Raw genomic sequence first — 8,026 nt, 5'->3', positions numbered from 1 at the left:
CTTCTTGTGGTCTGCTATCCTGTCAGATCCCTTCAACTTTTAACTGGCCTTTTAACCTTTTATTTTCTTCATATAGTTCTTTAAAGTCACCATAGGTCACATCCAAGTCTTTATTAATCTTTTTCGATCGACTTTTTTGCATTAGAATCTCATACTTTAGTTGTCTAGTTCTTCTTAGAGTTCAAGATTTTTTTTCCTTATTCTTTCTTTTTTTGCCTCAAAATCAAGTCTAGCAAGTTCAATCTTTGTAAGTGATGTCTTCACCTATGGGTAAAAAGCTTGAATAAAATGTCATCTAGAATGAGTACTTATAATTAACCCGCTTTGCTCTCTATACTAAGTATCTTAAGGTCACATCATCAGTGCACCTTTCCAAATCTGACCGGTATGTTCACCCCTATGCTTTGGCAATGTCACGCACTCTTCCTATATAATTAGCTTCCTTATAATCACACTCTAACTAATTCAAACCATGAGTCATTAGGGCAAACTGCTTTGACCTATATTGCCTTCTAACCATCAACGACGCATAACTCGTGGCTCTCTAAATATTCAACAATGGAACCCATGGTTTGTCACCACAACTATAAAATATAAATGCGTGAGGCATCAAAGGCACTTTTCATGTCACATTTTCTTTTTCAAGTTTTCAAAAAAACACAATCCATTACTCTTTAGTGATGCTTTCTAACCATTCATTATTGCAGAATCAATGAAAAGAACTAGAGATTTCTTGTATGACTAAAGGGAAACCTTGTCTTCACCCTAAAAATGTCTTTGGAACCAAATATATAACAACTGCACACATCTTAAAAATTACTCTTCTTTATTTTTGCAATAATAATTCAATGATCTGATAGTTTATGCTAAAGTAATCGATGAAAGGTTAACTTGTTTATCTAGTTGGGTAAATAAATCCACCACTGATGCCTCAACATGCCCCAATGCTTTTGGAAAGACCACCAAACCATAGATTGTTAGGGCAAATATGTAATAATCTAGTATTCATTAGGGCTTTCAAGTATGATATCATATAAAAAGCTCTATAGAATGGCATCATTGTTTCTTTTGTTTTTTATCAACTACCGTAACATCTAAACCCACTATATTAGCCAAATTCTTTTGATACCCTAACTTCTTTTGCTCTTTCCAATATATTTTGTCTACCTGGGTAACTCTATATGCATCAAGGGAAATTTTCTTCAATAGTGGGTGTCATATTTTCATTATTAAAAGTAAAGCACTAGTTTGATGGGTTTCAAAATCGTATTATAGCTTTGATCAATTTTTTCATTTATTTTACTAGGATGAGCAATGCAATGTCCCCATACTTCTCGATAAAAGCCTTTTTCCTCTCTATTCCCTATTGGCTATAAATACTACCTAGCTCAATCAAATTGTTCTGTCGTAAATCCAAATGGACTACATTAGGAAAACCAATATACATATCCCTCTACTAAACATTCCCCATCCTTTTATTGCCCATTCTTGGATTGTTCTTAAACCTCCCCATATGTCTTCCTAATGGTCGATATTGGATGTAAATTTTGAGGTTTCATGGTAACAACAATAGTTCTTTTTTGTTGAAAATTGTCTAAAAGATGAATATCCCTCAATGTGATTGTATTATATCCTTAATGATGCATGCAAAAAGAAAAGAAAAAAATAGAAAAGAAAAAACAAAAATTAAGAAATTAGCATAGATGAATTGGAGTCAAATAGAATTTTAAAACTAAAAAAGAAACTAGTTTTATTGTTTTAAAATCATTCACCCTTTTTATTAGAAAATTTTCCATATATACTTGGGCTTTTACAGGTACCGTGATACCTTTGGGGTCAAGTGTCATACCTATTACAGGTGTTTGGATGTTATTAAACATTGTCTATTTTATGGTTCTCATATTTTAAAACAAGTGAAAGGTTAGAATGTTCTTTGTTATGTTCTATCTTCGGTATATTCTATGAGGAAAGGTTCAATATGGCTTGATCCTAGGTTGGTTTCTTAAGGTTCACTATATGCCGGGTTAAGATTTTTCATCTAGAGATCTCCAAAATCATTATAACAGCTCGATGGCTCCACTAAGAACTTTATTTTTTTTAAGAAAGATAAGCTAAAAATTGAACACATGTTATCCAAAGTTTTGATTTAATAATCTTAATATTTAAATTTGATTTTGATTTTCTTAAAAAAAATGTGTTCTGCATTACATTCATGTTTTAATTGCGCCATTTATTTGATGTTTTTATTTTTTTTTATATGTACTATTCTTAATAAATTGTGTGGCATTTAGGATAAAGGTAATTTTGGTAAAAAAGTATCAAAAGTTTGTTTGTTCCTTCGCACACACATAATGTGCATTGTATGCATAAGCTCTATATCTGAGCTTTTACCCTTTTAAAAGGGAGTGAAGTACTTATGCTCACATAAAGTGAATACCTCCACAATGGCTACCAAAACACTCCCACTTAAATTGAACATTTTCTGTTTATAGCTTATAATGGATGAAGATCGGGGTGTCTCACTAGTCTGTAATGGACAATGATGTCAGAAATAATTTAGGAACATTTAGATGTGTGAATCTTAACCCGACATATTGCGAACCTTAAGGAAGCAACCTAGGGTAAAGCCATGTCGAATCCTTCCTTATAAAATATACTAAAGATAGGACACATGAAGGAACACTCCTAAGCTTTCACTCATTTTAAAATAAAAAAAACCATAGAGCAAGTGATGTTTAATAATGTTCAAACACCTATAATAGGTATGACACCCACCCCAAAGGTATCAAGGTACCTAATAAAAACCCAAGTGTATATGAAAAATTTTTTGATAAAAGAGGCAGACGATTTGAAAACAATAAAACTAATTTCTTTTTCTACCTTAAATTCTTATTTAACACCAATTCGTCTATACTAACTTCTTGATTTTTATGTTTTCTTTTATTTTTTTCTTTTCTTTTTGCATTTATCATTAAAGATATAAGATGATCACATTAAGAGGTATTATCTTTTAGATAGTTTTCAACAAAAAGAATTAACATTGTGATCATGAAACCTAAAAATTTACATCCAGTAATGGCAATTAGCAAGACAAATGGAAACGTTCAAGACCAGTTCGAGAAGGGGCAACGAAAGGATAATGATTGTTTGGTAAAGAGATATTTATCTAATCTTTCTGAGGTAACCTCTTTTTGGATTTGTGATAGAACAATTTGATAGAGTTAGGTAGTATTTAGAGCCAACGGGGGCTGAGAAGTATAAGGATATTGCATTGCTCATTCTAGTGAAGGTAAATGAAAAATTGATTAAAGCTATAATAAGGTTTTGGAACGTATCGTATCAATGCTTTACTTTTAATAAAAAAGGTATGACACTTGCCATTGAAGAATATTCCACTCTGCTACGTATAAAATTACCTAAGCTAGACAAAATATATTTGAAGGAGTAAAAAAAGTCAAGGTATTGAAAAAAGTTGGCTAAGATAGTAGGTTTAGATGTTATGGTGATTGATAAGAAAAAAGAAAACAGTGATGCCATCCTGTGGACCTTCTTACGCGATATCATATTTGAAAGCCCTAGTGAAGACTAGGTTATTGACATATTTGCCTTGGCAATCTATGGTTTGGTGATCTTTCCATAAGTATTAGGGCATGTTGAGGCATCAATGGTGGATTTCTTTGCCCAACTAGATAAACAAGTTAACCTTTCACAGGTTATTTTAATAGAAACTATTAGATCATTGAACTATTATTGCAAAAAGGGGGAAAGATAATTTTTAGGATGTGTGCAACTATTATATATCTGGCAAAGCCATTTCTAGGGCGAAGACAAAGTTCGCTTCAGCTTTACAAAAAATCTTTGGTTCTTATTGTCAAATTCTACAAGAATGAATGGTTGGGAAGCCTCACTAAAAAGCAATAAATAGTGTTTTTTTTGGATTCTCAAAAAAGAAGATGTGACATAAAGAGCACCTTAGATGCCTCATGCATCTATATTGTATAATTGTGGTAACAAACCATGTGTTCCACTATTAGGAATTTAGAAACTCACAAGTTATGTGCCACTCATGATTAGAAGGCAATATGAGTCCAAGCAATTTGTCACAATAACTCATGGTTTGAACCAGCTATAATTTGAAGCTAATTATGTGGGAAAAGTGCGTGACATTACCAAAACATGAAAGCAACATACGGATTAGATTTGGGAAGGTGCATTGATGATGTGATCCCAAGATACTCAGTATAGAGAGCAAAACAGGTTAATGATATAATGCTCCCTCCAGATGATGGTTCTATTCAAGTGATCGACCCATGGGCAAAAACACTACCTATAGAGATTGAACTTATTACTCGATTTTGAGGTAGAAAAAGAAAAAATGAGGAAAAAAAATCTTAAACTCAAAAGAAACTAGGATAACTAAAGTATGAGGCGCTCATGCAAGAAAGTCGATTAGAAAATATCAATAAAGACTAGGATGTAACCTATAGTAACTTTAAGGAACTATATAAAAAAAATAAATAGCTAAAAGGCTAGTTGAAAGATAGGAGGATCAGACATGATAGCAAACCATAAGAAGATACAAATGCTCTTTGGGAAATGATATAGTTTTAGAGGAGCAAAGTCATGAAAAACGAGAAAAAAGCCACCCAAGATCAGCAAAATTGGGAAAATCGATTTTTAACCAACACAACAAGATTGTTAAAAAGTCAAAAGGAGAATGAGAGGTTAAAGGCCAAGTTGAAAAAAGAAAAAAAATACCTTGAAATCCAAAAAAAGAAAAAAGATACATTTCGCCAACCAATCAAGGGGCTAAAACAACAGCAGCAAAAACATAGGAATCACATCATTCCACTACGAAATACATGACAAAAGAAAAAAACAAATTGGAGGTATACATGCAATATAAAGATGGATGCCCATATGAATTGAAAGGTAGAAAGTTTTGGAAGGCAAATGTACATAGATCACTTGACCACTCAGATTTGCAAGGTAGTAAAGAAAACAAAGGAAATGGTGACAAAAGTAGAAGCCCTATAGTAAAAAGCCACCCCAATTGGCAAATATTGGTAACATCTAATCAACTTAATAAAACCAAGGAATAATATGAACAAGTTAAATGTTTTTATGGTTGTAATTCAAGAATGTTGGATAATATGTAATTTTGAGTACTTTGGAATCAATGAAAGATCCTTTCATTTGAAACTTCTTAAAAAATGTATGCCCCTTAATACATGCATTCACAATATGCACTTGTTTCATTTTTAAACTAGCCGAAGAAAAGAAATGATAGTTGTAAATATACTTACATCAAATCTTTGAGGCAAAAAGTGGCTCTTTGAAAAATCCTACCTAGATATCAAAGGATTTTAAGAAAGCTTTTTTATGACAAAAAAAAATTCAATTACACGCATAAACATGTCTTAGTGCATCTATACCATGATCCATAGTATGCATATTTAAACCAACCTAAGAAAATAAATAATGGCTGTAAATATATTTTCATCAAATCTTGAAGGCGAAAGAGATCTTTTAAAAATCCTACCTAAATATTCAAAAACCTTAACATATCCCTTTTACGAAAAATGACATTGATTGCATACCATGAGATTTTAACTTATAGTAATTAATAAATAAAAGTTTAAGGATAGCTTGATCTAAGAATCTGACTCAATCCATCCTACGTAAATATAATACATGAGCACAGGCTAGAAATATGAAAAATGAGCAATTAAGTAGGATCGAAAGGGTCAATAAAGCCTAATAAGAAATTAGAGAAAGAATGGCAGTATGTAAGAAAGCATGGATAAGCAGATGTCATAACTAAGATAATTTTTGTTGGGGATATCAAAAGGAAAATGAGTCATTGAGGCATTTAAGCCGCATGAAAAAATTAATACTAAGGAACCTATGTATCCACCAGGTTTCACTCCACCACATACAGCATACCAACAGCTGGTAGAAAGATAGCCATTTATTTATGGAGGCCCTTCAATCGGGCAACAATTAACCCATATCCATATTAACCCAAGGTCTAATCCTGTTGACTCTATCATGGTTCCTAACCTAGATGACTTTAAAGAGCAAGTGAAGCTAAGACATGTCCCGGAGCCTGTTAAAAACATAGATATGCAAAATTGATTGCACTAAAATTTTAGTATTTTCGTACTTATTTTCAGTGCAATTTTTCATATATTTTGGCTTATTCCTTAGGATTTTAGGTAAAATTACTCATAAATGCACAATTATTTCATGTGTAAGGACAAATAATGGAATTGAAGAATTTTGGACATTCTTGATACAATTTGGAGGAATTTTTTGTGCATTTTGTGCAAATTACCTAAACTAGTGTCAAATATACAACATTAATATTGAGGGAGTTTTCTTGATTTTTTAGCATAATTTTTTAGTATTATTTTTCTCTTTTTTTTTTTTTAGTAAAATGTAGGATAAAATATATTCATAATGTGTTTGAAATTTTTTTTTTTTGAAAAAAAATTGAAAGATACAAGATTCTTGGACACGGTGCATTGGACATGTGCATGGGAGTTGAGTTAAGCACCAAAATTGCGAGGTTTAAAAACACCCAAGCCAAGAGCTTATGTGGCATTTTAAAAGGTTGTGATTGGTTATTATGTTGACTTTGTGGAGCACCCATTACATGTGAAAGCAAGTTGCAAACCTGTTGAGGAAACAACTAAGCACTAAAAGCGGGACCAATGCGCAACCAACCATGCGCATTAAAAGAATAAGGCTTTAAGAGCCTAGCTGCTAGGAGATTTTTCTAGAATTTTTTTGGACTTCTTTTCCCATCTGCCAATAAATAGGGGGAGAGGGTTGGCCATAAGGAGAGAGTTAGTTTAGGATTTAAAATTTTTTTCTTTTACCTTTCTACACTTAACATTATTTTTAGCTTCCAAACACTTTATTTCCAATATTTTCCCTTTATTTTCATTTCAATTTTACTATTTTTGGTGCTTTTCAGTATTCTTTCATAATTTTTCAATAAAATTTTCATTTGAATTCATTTTTTAACTCAAATCTATTGATTTGAGTTAACATGCAAAACTGTTTTTAAATTTGTCTGCTTTGACTTACCTATGATTTTTTAATCATATCTCTATTAAATCTTGCTTGTTTTTGCTCTTTTTTTTTTTTGTAATTTCCTAAATGATAGAGCTACAACATAGTTTGAAAAAGCCATTTGTTCATTTGAAAAAACCATTTGTTCATTTGAAGAAGCTTCATCATTAAATTTATTTTTTATTTAATCATTTTAAGTTTCTTTTGTTCTAACTTTTATTTTGATTTCTTTATTCTATTAAAATATATCTAAATTTTTCACCATTCATGAAATATTTCAAAATATCTTTTCACCTAAAAATGTTTTAAAAAATCAACCATTCTTAATTTCCTAGAATAGAATTTACCTTTTTTTATTTCTAGGATGTATCTTGGTTATTTTTATCATTCCTATTTTTATTGTTTACTATGCTTTAAAATATTATTATTGAAATTTTATATAATTTCACCACAATTTGGCAAAACTTAGAAATAAATTTCTCATTTAGAAGTTTTTAGAGAATCAACCATTTTTTTATCTCCAAGAATTTCATCACCTGGTTAATTTTTATTTATTTGTGAGAAATACATTCTTGTTATTTTTATTCTTAATTTTTTAAAATTATTTCTATATTTGAAATTTTTATCTAAATTTCTCACTTTTCTAGAAATATTTAGGATAAAACTTTTCAACCAAAATTTTTTAAGAAAATCAAACATTCATGATTTTTAAAATTTCTTCATTAGATTCATGCAAGGTTTTGATTCCAAAATTTATTTTATTATTTCTAAAAAAATTCTCAATTTGGTTATTTTATTCTTATTATTTTTGTTATCCAAATTTTACTTAAAAATTTCACCATTCTAGAAAATTTAAGGAAAAAACTTCATTTAAGAATTTCTAAAATTTTAATCATTTTTTATTTTTAGATTTTCATTGTTGAAATAATTTCCATTTACTTTACAT

The sequence above is a fragment of the Durio zibethinus genome, chromosome 13 (genome assembly GCF_047325235.1).
Source record: "Durio zibethinus cultivar Kanyao isolate XHJ-2024 chromosome 13, ASM4732523v1, whole genome shotgun sequence".
Lineage (NCBI taxonomy): Eukaryota > Viridiplantae > Streptophyta > Magnoliopsida > Malvales > Malvaceae > Durio > Durio zibethinus.
Note: the sequence above shows the minus strand (reverse complement) of the source record.